This window comes from Castanea sativa, chromosome 7, assembly GCF_040712315.1.
Source record: "Castanea sativa cultivar Marrone di Chiusa Pesio chromosome 7, ASM4071231v1".
In the NCBI taxonomy this organism is placed as follows: Eukaryota; Viridiplantae; Streptophyta; class Magnoliopsida; order Fagales; family Fagaceae; genus Castanea; species Castanea sativa.
In genome coordinates this window covers 42,130,913-42,147,282 of record NC_134019.1, presented here as the reverse complement: position 1 = coordinate 42,147,282, position 16,370 = coordinate 42,130,913, and the positions used below count along the sequence as shown (strand labels likewise).

The following is a 16,370-nucleotide window of genomic DNA, read 5'->3' as shown; positions in this document are numbered from 1 at the left end:
CAGCGTCTCGCCGTACCTTCGCCGCCTCTTTCTTATCTTCCGGGGCTCGGTCTTCTGCAAGAAAGTCAATGATAGGGTCCATCCAGCATTTCTCGGTTATAGTTATGCGAGCAACCAATGGTTTTGGGGCAATACTCAGCTCGATCACTAGTTCCACCCTAATCAGCTGAGGCACCATGTCAGCTATTGAGGATGCCAGCGTTGCTAAGGAATCGGCGTGCCAATTCTGTCCCCAGGCTACCCGTTCAATCTTGACATTTGAAAAAGTACCTATGGTCTACTTCACCAACCGTAAATATTCAATCATCCGGGGGTCTTTAGCCTTGAAGTTCCCCTGTACCTGGCTAACCACCAGGAAAGAATCCAAGTAGACTTCCACCTCTTTAGCTCCCAAGTCCGTGACAAGCCTTAGTCCAGCGAGCAGAGCCTCATATTCGGCCTCATTATTAGAAGTCCTAAAACCTAGCTTGAGCGAGTGCTCTAGCTTTAGCCCTTCCGGTGATGACCACGATTCTAGCCCCCGCTCCCGCAGTGTTGGATGCGCCGTCCACGAACACCTTCCAAGGCCAGATTTGAGCGAGGCAAATCACATCTGCATTTTTCGGCGAGAATTCTGCAACAAAGTCTACAAGCACTTGTCCTTTCACTGAGTTCCTCGGCTTCTATCTGATGTCGAAAGAGCCCAATTGAATTCCCCACTTAGCTATCCTCCCTGTGAAGTCAGATCTTCTTAATAACGACTGGAGTAGGTACTCAGTTAAAACATGGATGGTATGAGCTTGAAAATAATAAAGCAGTTTCCTGGTAGAGTGCACGAGTGCCAGCACCAGTTTCTCCAGTGGTAGATATCTGGTCTCGACATCGACTAATGTCCTGCTGATGTAATAAACCGAAAGCTGCACACCACCATCCCTTAATAGCACGGCACTGGCTGCATGTTCGGATACCGAGAGGTACATATACAGGTCCTCTCCCGGTTCTGGGGCTATCAATGTCGGTGCCCGCCCAAGGTAGTCTTTAAGATCTTGGAAAGCTCTATCACAACTCTCATCCCATTGAAACCCCTTCCACTTCTTCAAAAGCTGATAAAATAGTCGGCACCGATCAGCGTATTTGGAAATAAATCGGTTAAGAGTAGCTAGCATACCGGTCAGCTTCTGGATCTCTTTCGGATTGCTCGGTAATTTGAGTTGCATCACTGCCTCAATCTGATCGGGGTTAACTTCGATCCCACGTTTGGTAATTAAGTAACCCAAGAACTTGCCAGACCCTACGCCAAAAGAGCATTTTTCGGCGTTGAGGCGCAGCTGGTGTCGTCGGAGTATTTCGAACAATTCCTTGAGGTCGTCGATGTGTTGCCCTTCTTGCTTGCTCTTTATCACCATATGATCAATATATACCTCAACTGTCCAACCAATCATATCCCTGAACATCCTCGTCGTCATTCTTTGATAGGTGGCTCCCGCGTTCTTCAATCCGAACGGCATCACAGTATAGTGATAGTTAGCATCGGGAGTTATGAATGCCGTTTTCTCCTGATCCTCGGCGGCCAAGGCAATCTAGTGATAACCCTAGAAGGCGTCAAGGAAGCTCATTCCCGGGTGCCTACAGGTAGCGTCTACCAATTGGTCAATTTTCGGATTGGGAAAGGGTCCTTTGGACAAGCTCGGTTCAGGTCGGTGAAATCAACACAAGCCCTCCATATACCGTTCTTCTTCTTTACGACCACCGTGTTTGCGAGCCACTCTGGAAAGTATGTTTCCTTTATGGCCCCCGCCTCTTTTAGCTTTTTGACCTCCTGTCTGACCTCTTCCACATGCTCCTTAGCGAACCTACTCGGTTCTTGCTTTTTATGAGGGCACAGAGGGTCCACATTCAATTTGTGAACTATGAATTTGGGGTCCACTTCGGGCACTTCATACGGACTCCAAGCGAATACATCCACGTTCTGTACAAGAAATAGCAGCAACTCCACCCTCTCCCTATCTCCAAGCTTGCCTTAATCAGGAAACTCCTTTCTTCTCCCGGTATGATTCTCACTCTTATCAAATCCTCGGCAACGTTGGTCCCCTCTACTTGGGGCTGCTGTAATTGCTATAGGGGAGTTTTCTTGGCTGCCCCCTTTAGCTTGATTTGTTTGTTTGTCGCGGCTACTAAGCACTGCCTGGCCACTCGCTGATCCCCTCTTATCACTGTAATCCCTTCTTTAGTTCGGAACTTAACTTTTACGTTCAAGGTGGACGGTACAACCCCCATGTTGTGGATCCACGGCCTTCAGAGTATCGCGGTGTATGGCGAGGAAGAGGCGACCACAATGAACGTCAACACCACCTCCTTACCTCCCATATTGACCGGGAGAGAAATCTGCCCTTCCGGAGTCACCATATGCCCATCGAATCCCATCAATGGCGTGTCATACCTGGACAGATCCTCTTTTTTCAGGCCGAGCCCCCTGTAGAGGTCCGGGTACATCACGTCTACACTGCTTCCTTGATCCACCATTATTCTCTTGACTATGAAACCCCTCCTGGTCGTTGTCGTCGAATGCTATAGGTTGTCTAGTGTACCTTGGCCTCTTCCCCGGGGACTGTTCACTTGTGCTGTCCTCCGCTGATATCACAGCCAGTACCCCCCTCATTGTGAGTGCTCTAATGCCCCTCGGCACTACATGGATGACCTCTATTACTCCTAAAGGGGGTAGGAGAGGGTTGCAACGTAGTTGACCTTCTTGCCCTGCTTCCTGATTACCCGTTTCCATCAGAAATTCTTTCAAATGCCCCACCTTCACCAATTGTTCCAAGTGGTCTTTCAATACTCTGCACTGCTCGGTGATGTGCCCCTTGTCTCTATGGTAAGTGCAATACAAATTATGGTTTCTTCTGGACGGGTCGCCAGCCATCCTATTCGGCCGTTTGAAATATGGCTCATTTTTTATCTTATCAATGATTCTGTGCACGGGCTCCCTGAACGCTGCATTGACTCCCCCGATTAGCGGGCCGGATTCTTGAATTCTCAAATCCTTCCTGAGTCTGGGGTTGAAGCCAGTATTCCGAGGATGAATGGCGATAGGGGCCTTCCCCCTAGTCTGTAGCCGATCGTCCTCTAAGCGTTTATACTCCTCGATACGCCTCATCAACTGCCTCATATCTTCGGGAGGTCTCAAGGTCAATGATTCCCTCAACCCGGACTTTTTGGGTAACCCCATCCGAAAGGTGCTTGCCGTAATCTTTTCGTTGCCTCCGCCGATCTCGTTGTACAACTCCTAGTATCGATTGGTGTAGTTGTGAAGGGTTTCTCCAGCCCTTATTTTTATTGATAGCAACACGTCCACGGGCAGCGGGACCTGGCTACAAGTCATGAACCAAACCCCAAACTCCTGAATCAGTTCTGAAAAACTATGGACCGAACCTTTCTTCAATCCGTTGAACCACCTTAAAGCAATGGGGCTGAGGCTTGAGGGGAAAACCTTACATATCAAAGCGTTGTTATGGGCGTGTAAAGACATCATTTGAATATAGTGACTTACATGCTTCACCGAGTCCGTCTTTCCAGTGTAGGAGTTGAACGGAGGCCTTGTGAATTTGCTCGGCATGGGCGCGCCCTCAATGTCCCTTGAGAATGGGGACCGAGTGGCTTGGTGTAACGCTCTGCTCATAGCATCCATGGCTGCATTCCGTGGCCGCCCCCTATCTGGGGAAGTTGACTCACAGTCCGCATATTCCCGTGAATGCTCGCGACGTCGACGAGACCCAGATTGACAAGATCCTACCGCATGGTGATTTCCCACACTGGCCTACCTTTCCCTCTGTTCCTCATGGTCCCTTCTCCTGCGGCTACCCCACGCTTGCAATTCCAAATCCCTCACCGCCCTACGTAGGCGCCCGAGTTCCTGGTCCCTTTGTTCAAGCTCCCTGTCCCTTCTGCCGAGGCAATTGCGGCCCGAGGTGTCAGACATTGTCCGGAGGGTTTGGTACAATCCTTCTTCGGGCCCAGATTCCTCTGCTCCCTCATGCCTTCTGTCCTCCTGCCTTTTTTGCCTCCTCTCTCGCCATGTAGATCCCCGCGATGACTCTTCAGAGCCGCTCTCCGTGTGACTTCCATTTGCGCACACGCAAATACGACTAGTGGGCCTAAGAGGTATTTAGGCTCACAATCTATTTGTATGGTGGGCTTTTGGATTTCCTACTATGGGTGATGCTGTGCTCGGCTAGTCCAGCTCTGTAGCTGACCCTTTACTCTAGTACTTTCCTTCCTTTTTCTAAGTGATGGCTCTTTAGTTCTACCATCTTTCTCCCCCAATTGCTAACCCCTTCACCCCAATTTCCTCTGCCTATTTATAGAACAAGGTAGTGGGGTTGGCACGATTGCTTTCTTGGTCAGTGGAGGGAGCGGTCCAATGTTGTCACCCTTGAGTGGGTGATTTAAATGCGAATGAGATAAGATGAAACTGGCATTGGAACTAGTTCCACCATTGGGTCTGTTGCTCGGCCAAGATGTTCCCTAGGTAGTGGAAGGGGGGTCCAATACCGTCGCTCCTGAGTGGACGTTTGGTGGTGGGTAGAGGGTGGTAGTGGCATTGGAATTAGCTCCACCATTGGGTTTGTTACTCGGCCGAGATGTTTTCGAGGTGGAACCGTACTCTCTAAGCTATAGCCGTTCGGGTAGCCTAATCATCAGGGATGATGAAAACTCTCGTTGTCGACCATGTCATAAACGTCTTCAACTTTAGGTCTCGGGGTTTCTAGGAGCACCCAAGCTTATCCAAAATGAGATCATGCATTTGGTCGACACTAGATTCCAGACTGTGGTGCTAGCATAAAGGGCTTTCATAACCATCTGGGCTTTGAAGAGGGGGACGCCCACACAGAATCAATGATATTATTTAAGGGGAATACAATGTAATTTTATAAAATAAAGTTGCTAAAATTAGTATACACACACACACACATATATATATATATATAATTTTTTTTTTAAACCCTGCACCCGTTATCTTTAATTTTTTTTTTTTTTCATTTTGTAATATATTCCTTCCTTGTATTTTCACTTATCTATCTTAATATTTGCATTTTAGTTACACTCATTTTATGATGATAATTTTTTCTTACTAGTCCAACATGCAATACTATATAGTAAAGTTGGTCTTATAATAGTCTTGTAAAACGCTTCCATTAATTTATTTGGTAACTATCACGTATTACTCCCTATTCACTTCCCCACATCATCCACCATGCTCTTATCTTATAATTCACATTCTCTTCAACCTCAGCTTATGAATTACTGATTCAACATGTTTATTAAATGCACTACGTGGGTTTTGTTGTGTCAACTTACTTAATAAACAGGCTGTGTGACAGTTAAAGGGTTTGGACATTATTGTTAAATGGATCAAGTTAGGGTTGACTCATTTAGTAAAATAACCCTAATTTAATATAAGGCGAAAATACCATTTTGGGTTTAAAGTCAATTTGGTCTCTACTATTTTCAAGTTGCAGTCAATTTAATTAGTCCCTACCATTAACTCACTAACGGAAAATACTGACATAGTAAACAAATGACAAGTTGACACACTTAAAGCTTACTGATAATAATAATTTTTAATTAAGATTTAAAAATTTTCCACATAAGCGTCTGAATGAAAAAAAATACAAAAATCAATTTATTTCCAAACAAATACTAAATTTTTATCTTTCTTCTCTTATCCGTGAATCAATAGATGAAGCTTCGGTCTCGAAACTTTTTTCTTGGTTCTCTTCCTTGGGTTAACCAAAACTAGAATAAAGGGGTGATTTCCGTTTTTCTCTACTTGTCTAAGCCAAAATTTTCTAATAGGATTTTGAGTTTCATTTGGCTTCCTGTCTTTGTTAGGTTTTAAAGATTTTAGGATTAAATATTTAGAGTCCTAATTTGTTTATTTTGGCAAACCAAAAACTAAAACATGTCTAGAATAGGTGTTAGACATTGCTCAAGGTGATTCAAGTTAAGTCTCAAGAACATTCATGTTACAAGAAAAAAAATTGAAATTCAGTGAAGAATAGGCTCGACCTATCGAAAATTGCAGTAAAGCAAGTTCTATAGAATTTCAAATCAAGCCCAAGACTGTGAAAACATTTAGGGTTTCAGTCTAACACTCCTAAGTATAAAAGAAAAACCCTAACTACGTTTTGAAGACTCTTGGAAGATTTGTGAGTTACTCTTGTGAGATCTGAGAAGTTCTACACCTTCTAACTCCACAAGTATCTACCAGAATAAGACCTACAATAAAGTGCTGGTAGAATCTAGTTGCTGCTGCAAGATTAACAAGTGGTGATTCGAAATCTTTAAGTCATATCTCATAGTCATAAGCGTGGGAGCTTGTGTGCTGCAAATCCAAGAGATAAGAGTTTGTGGATTCGGAGCTTGCACATGGTCATGTTAGTAAGTTACTACTGGAGATAGTAATAGATTTAGGGTTAAATCTTTTGTAACAACTTCAATTCCCTATTAGTGGATTTGTTTACTTTGAGGATAGCTAGGTCGAATTCTCCCCAGTTTTTTTACCTTGAAACTAGACAGTTTCATTAGTTTTCCTAGGTAATCATATCGTTGTCTTATTTATTTTTCCGCACTGTATGATATGATTTATTGTTGTTTAACCTAGATCTGAACAACAATGGCGGCTCCAAGATTTTTTTCTAGGGGGGTCAGTAATGGCAAAGCTAGGAATTTGTCATGGGGATGATTAAAAAATAAAATGATTAATTTTATATGTATATATATATACACCTTTCATATTATATACAACTTAGTATACAATACAACTATATTGTGTAATAGTCTAAAAAATTTATTAATAGTTTAAGGATTAGTAAGACAATAACCATTGAATGTGATAGACCAAGAATGTATTGACCCCTTGTGATGAATTAACCAATTAATTAGCCAAGTTGATTAATTAATCAGATTAATATACAATATGCATGGCAGCACAAACAAATCACCAACTAAAGTAAAATGCAGCGAAAAATAAAGTTGACACGATGATTTATTTATGAATGGGGAAAACCTCCAAGGCAAAAACCCTACTGGGTGATTTTAAGGTCATCACTCCTGAGAATTCACTATTATCACAACAAGCAGTTTTAAGTAAAGGAATTCTAGTACCCTATACCAACCTACAGTTGAACCCTTACCCCAATACACAATTGGACTTGTTCTGTAGTGACGATCTCTCCTTTTAATGCACGGCTCTCAATACGTGACTAACCAATAGATGTGCGAATCCCAGTACGAGACTTAATCACCAACTTGAGAAAGATGTTGGCTGCAAAGTTCTTCAGTTCATCAATATGATGAAGATCACGAAGCTTCTTGGTCACAAAACCCAACAGCGTACAAATGCAGTAGCTTCTTCAAGAGAAAGAAGAACTAGGACAAATTATGTTTCCAGTCACAATTTGCATGAACAACTCTTTGCTTTACACTCATGCAACTGTGCAACCTGTGACGGCCCTTAAAATAATCCTATATATGTTTAGAGTTGTGATAAAAGAAAGCTCAAACATCTATTCACAGATTGGATGAAAATCATAACTGAAAATCTGTTTTTCATAAATCTCGATAGATACCCTATCTATCAAGCAGCTGTCGAGCATCGAGCTAAAACAGTTTTTTAAACCTCGATAGATACTAGCTATCAAGATTTAAAAACCAACACTTCATCACTTGTTTCTTAGACAGATTTGCATGACTTGAATACTTGATCTTGAAACCTCGTTCCTTGAAATATTAAACACATCCTAGATCTATCCAATTACAAGTAAAGTGTGTTTTTTCAAAAGATTAGCCAATACATGATGACATACGTTCCTAACATGAAACACATATGTTCTAACAGAATGCATAATAACTTATTGTATTTATATGTAATATTAATTAAATAAAAATATATGATAAAGAAGAATAATAAAAAACCTAGGAGTGGGACTAGGAGTAAATGTGAACTAAGAAAAAAAAAATAAACTGATATAAATTTTTGCTTTTGGAGTGTATGGTATTTTAACCATACACATGGTTAATCTCTTAGAATTGGAGCAAACAGGGAAAAAAGCTAAGAAAACTACTTGATCAAACAAAGATAAAAGCTAAGAAAACATAGATTGGAGAAAGAGAGAATGAAGAAAGAAATCACAGATATAAATATAGATCAGTTGGTTGGAATGGTAGTATAATTTTTTGCTGATAAAGAAGAAAAGTATAAGGAAAGACTTCATTTTTTTGTCAACAAAAAAGTAAGCCAGAGTCCCAAATAGAAGGTTTATTTATTTTTAACGAATGAACAAAAATTTGAAACATTTTTTTCTTTATTATAAAATTTAATATTTTAAGAGTAGTGTTGTTAACACAACACCTGCACAAAAATTTCACAACAAAATATAGGTAACAAGTTGTTAAAAATAAGTTAAAAAAAATGATATACTAGCAAAAAAAAAAGGTAAAAAAATGATGTCAGTTGTGGGTCAAAATAAAAACTAATTACAACTTATCACTTACCCTTTATTGTGAAAATAACATTAAAATGATCATTTTTAAGTTTATTTTAGCTAGATTTAAACAAAATTTATAATCAAGATGTTCAAATATTTATTTTAGAGGGAGTCAAAATAATTTTCATAAAAGAATTTATATATTAAAAAAAAATTCCAGGTTAGGGGGTTCATTTGAACCCCCTGGCCAGCACGTAACACCGCCCTTGCTGAACAATAACCCTAATCGTTAACTTGGTTAATTAATTAGGTTAAGTAATTTGAGTATTAGTCTAAACAAACAAACAATCTCCTTTGTTGGTCAAAATATGTGGTTACGTGAGTTTGGATTTGGGTTTGAATTTTCTTTGGGTCTTACTGAAAATTTGAAGAGCATGTGACATTTGATGGTTTGCATGTTATCTTGCTCCAGCAGAGATTGGGTGTTATGGTGAGGTAGTGGTTGTGTTTTACATTTGCCAATATGCGAGAAGGGGTGTTAACAAAGACTTAAATGACGACGAAGAAGATAAAAACCCAGATGGGTATTATTGGTCTCTTGGATTTTCCATCAAGGGTTGAAAGAAAATTCCGAGCTTTTTTAAGTGTTTATTTGGAAAGAAATTAATTTTTGTGTTTTTTATTTTTGTTTTCAAGTGGCAATTTTTTTAATGTTAATTAATTATTATTATTATTATTTTACTTGCCACATAAGCTTCAAGTGTGCCAATTTGTCATCCGTTTGCCACATAAGCATTTTTTGATAATGTAAAAATACAAAATTAACTATGACACCAAAATGTATAGACCAAATTAATATTTTTACCTTAATACAATACACATGCAACTCACAAACACAACATGGTACTGATGCTTGATTTCCATAGTCCCAAGATAGAGCATGATCATAGATGCATTGATTGTTAGTATATGAACTTGGTATATGTATATTCTTTTGAATTAAAAAAAAAAAAAAAAGACAAAAAAATCTGTTTTCATGACTTCACTGAAAAATTGTTGATTTTACTGAAATGAAAATTTCAAGGCCTATATATAAGACTTTACACTAATTGGAAATTTTATTTATATTTTTTCTTAGTTAATTAAGGATTCGATTACCTACTGAAATGTCAAACTCGCCCCCTTGTTTCTTCATTTTGTTACAGATCAAGAAACTAAGACTTTTCCTAATGGCTGCTACATGCTAAATAGATACATAGCAAGAAACTTCATATACTTGAACCTGTCCCCTATAAAGTATCTACGAACAATAAAGGGAACATTCACTAACGTAACTCACATCTTCAATTTGGCGGAGATCTCCCATAAATTTTTAAGGAAAAGATGGTGCTAATTCTTCAGCAATTCCCATCACCAAAAGGTGTTATTACAACAAACCTTTCATAAACTCTGTGTTCTCTAATTCACATTCTTTCTATCATTTATAATATATTAAAAACTAGCTAGGAGTTTAGACTAATAAATTTTAGTTAATTTCCTTATTTCTTTGTCCTTGCCGATTAGAAGGTAAGGTAGCATTAATAACCAGTGGTGCGAGTGGCATAGGTGAGAGCATTGCAAGGCTTTTGTTAGTCATGGTGCAAAGGTCCTAATAGCAGATGTCCAAGACGAGCTTGGCCACTCAGTTTGCAAAGACATTGGCTCTGATTCCATCTCTTACATCCATTGTGATGTAACAAATGAATCTCATGTCGAAAAGGCCGTGGACATGGCTGTATCCAAGTATGAAAAGCTTGATATCATGTTCAATAACGCTGGCATTTCAGGCAACATTGAATCACAAATTTTAGAATAAAAAAAATGAAGATTTCAAAAGGGTTTTGAATGTCAACGTTTTCGGTGCTTTCTTGGGTGCCAAGCATGCTGCTAGGGTTATAATTCCAACTAAAAAAGGAAGCATTCTCTTCACCTCAAGTATAGTTTCAGCAATGGCCAATGATGTTTCACATGCATACGTGGCATCAAAGCATGCTGTGGTGGGAATGGCTAAGAACTTGAGCGTGGAATTGGAACAGTATGGAATAAGAGTTAATTGTGTGTCTCCCTTTGCAGTTGGAACTCCTATGGTAATAAAAGGTATAGGTATGGAGAAAAATAAGGTGGAGGAAGTGGTTTCATCCTGTGCAAACTTGAAGGGAGTAGTGCTGGAACCTGAAGATATTATTGCAAAGGCAGCATTGTATTTGGGGAGTGATGAGTCTAAGTATGTGAGTGGGATGAACCTGGTTGTTGATGGTGGCTATATTCTTACCAATCCAGGTTTCTCAAACGCTCTAAAAAGCATTTTTTCTTGATTTGCATGTATTGCAACTGTAGCCCCCATTTCTCAATTTTGTTGGTTCATTTTAGTGTTATCTTAAGAGTGATGTTAAAGTCAAGAAAGCTTCTAATTTAGTAGCATTAGCATTGACTGTTCTCCTTTATAAAGAGAATTGGTCCTAGAAAGGCCCCTCATCATTCTTGTAACTCTCAAAAATAAAAAGACTATTGTTGAAATTTAAGATATTACATAACTTAATATTTAAGATATTACATATCTTATTAGTTGATGTATCAATTCTTAAATATGAATAAAATATAATTAAAAATTCATTTATGAAATTATTGAGGTGATGACATCAATCATATATGATCTGTCTATTGTTGAAATTTTTGTAATAAAATTGAAAGTAATTTTTATACTTTCTTTATTTCAATTCAATTTTGTGTCATTGTGTATATGCATGGCACATTGGCACATATACAGTTTACATTTACATGTCATATCTTTTAGCTATAGAAGGTCTACATTTTTGTATTTGTGCACAAACGTTTGTGCGAACCCTCAAGAACATAATAAAATGATGACAAATTAATGAGTGAAAGATGATTTTCGTCTCAATATGAAATTAAGCTAAAAAGATTGTGATGCAAAGTTATGTATATAAGACTGTTAATCAAAAACAAACTTGATGAGCTCCATCCAGTTATTCATACTCCAACCATTTGTTTCTCCACCTGCTCGTTCAGACTAACTTTATTTAGTTTAACTACTTGAAATTGATTTTATTCTCTATAATGACCTTAAATTTGTCTGATTAAGACAATAATTGCTTTGGCTGTGTCCTTTACCATGGCAAAAAACTTAATCTAGATACCAAAATTGGTTGAAAGTAACATACTTTTTGTCACCCTCTCCCACGGTCTCAGAGTCAAAGTTTGTCTGATTCTAAAAAAAAAAAAAAATTTGTCTGATTCGCTGGTAATAAAGTAATAAAATAATAAAATATCGTAGTAGGTAGATGCATTTGGGCTTTTTCTTATTTCATTTTCTATTGTGGTAAATTCAGTATAGACGGTTTTTTTTTTTTTTTGAACATCTATGATCTATCTGGGTTTTCTACTCTACCTTAACCACAAGGGAGAACATTTGCGTAGCTGCCACCAATTCCTTTACGTTTGCATATTAGAGGCTACTAATCATAGACCCATGCAATATGTGGGAATAAATAATTATTTTGTATTGTAATATAATATATAATTTGTACTCTAAATTTTTTTGAAGATAATTTATTCTCCCTTAAAAACTAAACAAATTTTATTCATTCCAATTAAGTCTACTTCGGTCCAATTTGATCAGGCCACTCTATAATTTGTACTCTATAATTCATTTCTTTCTTAATTTTTGGGTTGAAAAATATGATATTTTATTTTATTTTGGCTAAACTCTTTAGTTTGGAGTTAAAAAATGCAAAGAAAATAGAAATTAGAAATTAAAAATATGAACCCTAAAAATTCAATAAAAATTATAAATATTCAAAAGTCTTATTCAGTCCACATTGGTTCTACTCGGTCCACTTTGGTCCTATTTGGTCCATCCTATTCAATCCTATTTAGTCCATTCTGTCCACTAAAATTTTAATCTGTCCATTCAGGTCTTACTCAGTTCACTTTGATCCTATTTGTTCTGCATCGGTCCTATTCAGTCCACATTGGTCCTATTTTGGCCACTTCAGTCCTACTCGGTCCACATTAGTCTTATTCGGTCAATTCTGTCAACTCTCGTCCACCTTAGTCCTATTCAAGCCGTTCAGTCCATTTTGTTCACTTTGGTTCTATTCGGTCCACATTGGTTCTATTAGGTCCATTATATTCACTTCAGTTCTATTCAGTCCACATTGGTCATATTCGATCCATTCTATCCACTTTGGTCCTAATCTTTCCATTAGTTCTTATTCTGTTCACTTTGGCCTATTTGGTCCCATTAGGTTATTCATTGTTTGTTGCTACTTTATAGGTGAGAGGGTCAACTATATGCAACTTGAGCAAATTAAAAAAGGAAACGGGAAGGAGAAAAAACCAAAATCCTTATTTCTTCTATGATGCTTCTTGTTATGTATTAAGATTCTACATAGCTGCCAATAGGTGGTCTTAGTTTTGAATGAGACGTCTAGCCTGAAATGCTACAGAAATTGTATACAAAACGTTTGGGTTTTGAGATAGTTAAATGGAAATTTATAAAAATGAAGAAATTGATTTCCTCAACTTCGGTCCAATTTGACTGCCAATAGGCAGCCATCGAATAATTTACATTATCAAATGAGACAAGAGGGCAAATTATATGCATAGAATAAATTTTTTTTTTTTTTCCTGAGTAATTAAAAGGATAAATGTATTGAGACAAAGCAGAAGGGGAACAATAGGAACCTGCCCATGCATCAGCGTCAACAAAGGGCCAAAAGGAATAAAGTTAACTGAAATTGAAGAGAAGGGTGTGAATCTCATGGTTGTTTGGGTCATTTATGAATCAATCACTATCACCAAAAGGTTTTACAGGCAAAATTTCTATTTCAATCTTGTTACTTTTCTTGTTCAGAATTATCATCAAACCAACTTGTTTTACCTTTCTCAGAGTGAGTCTCCACTTGAATAAACTCTCAAGGATTGTGGAGTAACTCCTCAAGAATTACTTTAAAGCCTTGTGGGAGTAATATATCAGGTGTTAATCCAATTATTTTATACTCTTTATACTCTAAGCCCTGTATTTAGTTTGACGATTTGAAATTGATTTTATTCTCTTTATAATGACCTGAAATTTGTCTGATTAAAACAATAATTGTATTGGCTGTGTCCTTTACCATGGCAAAAAACTTTATCTAGATACCAAAATTGGTTGAAAGGAACATAATTTTTGTATCACCAACCTCATCCTCTCCCACGGTCTGAGTCTAAGCTTGTCTGATTCGTTTGTAATAAATCAATAAAATATCGTAGTAGGTAGATGTATCTGGGTTTTTTCTTATTTCATTTTCTATTGTGGTAAGTTCAGTATATATGGGGTTTTTTTTCGTTTTTTTTTGACAATTTTTTGATCATCTATGATCGATTTGGGTTTTCTTCTCTATCTTAACCACAATAGAGAACATTTGCGTAGCTGCCATCAATTCGTTTCCTTTTGTATATTAAAGGCTACTAGTCCTATGCCCACATGATGCATGGAAATAAATAACTATTTTATATTGTAATATAATGTATAATTTGTTCTTTAAAATTTATTGAAGATAATTTTTTTTTCCTAAAAATTAAACAATTTCTATTTAGTCTAATTAGGTCTACTTCAGTCCAATTTGCTTGGGCCACTCGATCAATTTCGGTCATTTTCAGTCCATTTTAGAGTAATTGGGTCTTAAGTTGATTCTTTTTGTAGGTTTTATTTTCAAATTTAGCTTTAAAATTCTTTTTTTCTTAATTTTAGGGTTGAAAAGTATGAAATTTTATTATATTTAGACTAAACTCTTTAGGGCCCATTTTGATTGAGGGGGAAGAGAAGGGAAGTGGAGGAAACGATCACTAAGTTCTTGACATAAATCTTGATCTTGATAACCTTAAGTGTGTATGAAGGTAAACACCTCTAGATCTCACAAAAAATTCAACAAATAGCACAAACAAAAAGACTCTAGAGAGCTTTTGGGTACAAAGCCCTAGATCTTCAAAAGATGCACATTCTTCTCTCTCTAAAAAGCCTATTAAAAACTTGCATAGAGTTTCCTTTATATACTAGAAGAAGTAGACCTGAAACTCTAATCCTTAATGGGCTTGAAATATTGTTTGGGCTTAATTAAAATTCTGCATATACGACTCTCGATTGGTCGAGCCTGTCTTTCAATTGATCGAACCAGACAATTTCTGAAATCTTCTTTCTACAGCTTGTATGTTCTTGAATCTTGACTTATATCACCTTGAGCATTGTCTAATAATACCTATAGACTCTAGGATCTATATTTAGACAAGTTTGTGTTCACGATTTGCCAATTGTTCTAAACTTTAGAACCTAACATACTTAATTATCCAATATGCAATAAAATATTTGATAAGTAATTTATTTAATTTTCAGATGAAAAACCATCAAAGTTGGCTCCTAGCACCGGGGAATCCATTTAAAGGAACCAAATCGCTCTTCGTGATTTTTATTATTATTATTATTAGGAGCCTCTTTTGTATTGCAAGTAATTAATGTTTGTTTCTTAATATTATATATGGTCTTATCTAAACTAACAAAACTACCTTTGTTTATGAAGGGCAACTTCTCTTAAAACTAGGGTCATCAATGTCAAATAATAAACTTTATTTCGAATTCAAAAAAAAAGTCCTAAAATTTAGAATTTTTTTTCCTTCACGTTCATCTTTTTGATGCCCTAAAATTGGCCTTTTTATTCTTTTTCATCCGAATAAAAGTAAAACACCCCCAATTTAATAAATAAAAAACTAAGAGAACTCCTAGAATTTAATCTTCTTTCCCGTCACTTTCATCTTATTTTTCCTCCTCAAACTTTTCTCCATATATCACTATATCACTTTTAAACACAAGTTCAAAAAATAAATTACAGTCTCTGTTTATCTCTAAAATTTATCATTTTTATTTTTTGAAAAACAAAAAATATATTTCCAAATTTTAATAAATGCACCTTCAAATAGTCTTTGAGCACACGAGAGGCTAGTAAAGTTATAATAGTCTTGAAAACCTCTTTCTTTAATTTAATAGTTAACAATCACACAATACTCTTTGTGCACTTTCTCACATCATTCACAATGCTCTCTATTATATAATTCACATCCTCTTTAATCTCATTGCCCCTATGAATTACTGATTCAACATATTTATTCAACATTTACATCATTTTTACAGCGAATTCTGGTGCCCAGCACCCTATTCATAGTGAAATCTACCGTTTGCACAGAGGAGGGTGTTCTTTCCACACATGATGATAGCATGCACGTAAGATTTACATCTTCAACTTTGATGGCTTCCTTGGAAGTCAACAAGTAAAAAGGTTAAATTTCTAGTAAACTCTCTCTCAAGACCGTTACTTATGTATATGACTTATGTAGCCAAAACTAAGACTTTGCCTAATGCCTGCTACCTGCTAAGTAGAATCTTAATACATAGCAAGAAACTTCATAGAAGTAAGGATTTTGTTGTTTTCTCCTTCCTGTTTATTATTATTATTATTATTTTAATTTGTTTAAGTAATACTTGAACCTCTCCCCTGTAAAGTATCTACGAATAATAAAGGTGACATTCACAAACGTAACTCACATCTTCAACTTGGCAGAGATCTCCCATAAATTTTAAGGAAAAGATGAGTGCTAATTCTTCAGCAACTCTCATCACCAAAAGACATCTATTACTTTTACTTATCTTTAATACTAATCTTTTATTTTTGATAGATACAATAAAGATGAGGGGAGTTTCAAGTCCTAATTCTTTTTATAAAGGAGAATAGTCAATAACAATGCCACTAAATCTACCGTTTGCACAGAGGAGGGTGTTCTTTCCACACATGATGATAGCATGCACGTAAGATT

At 37.0% G+C, this 16,370-nt stretch overlaps 1 pseudogene; it reads left to right on the top strand.

Annotated features, from left to right (window-relative positions):
- The first annotated feature begins 9,018 nt into the window (after window positions 1-9,018).
- LOC142644481 (short chain aldehyde dehydrogenase 1-like) lies at window positions 9,019-10,819 on the top strand (annotated as a pseudogene).
- The last annotated feature ends 5,551 nt before the right edge of the window (window positions 10,820-16,370 follow it).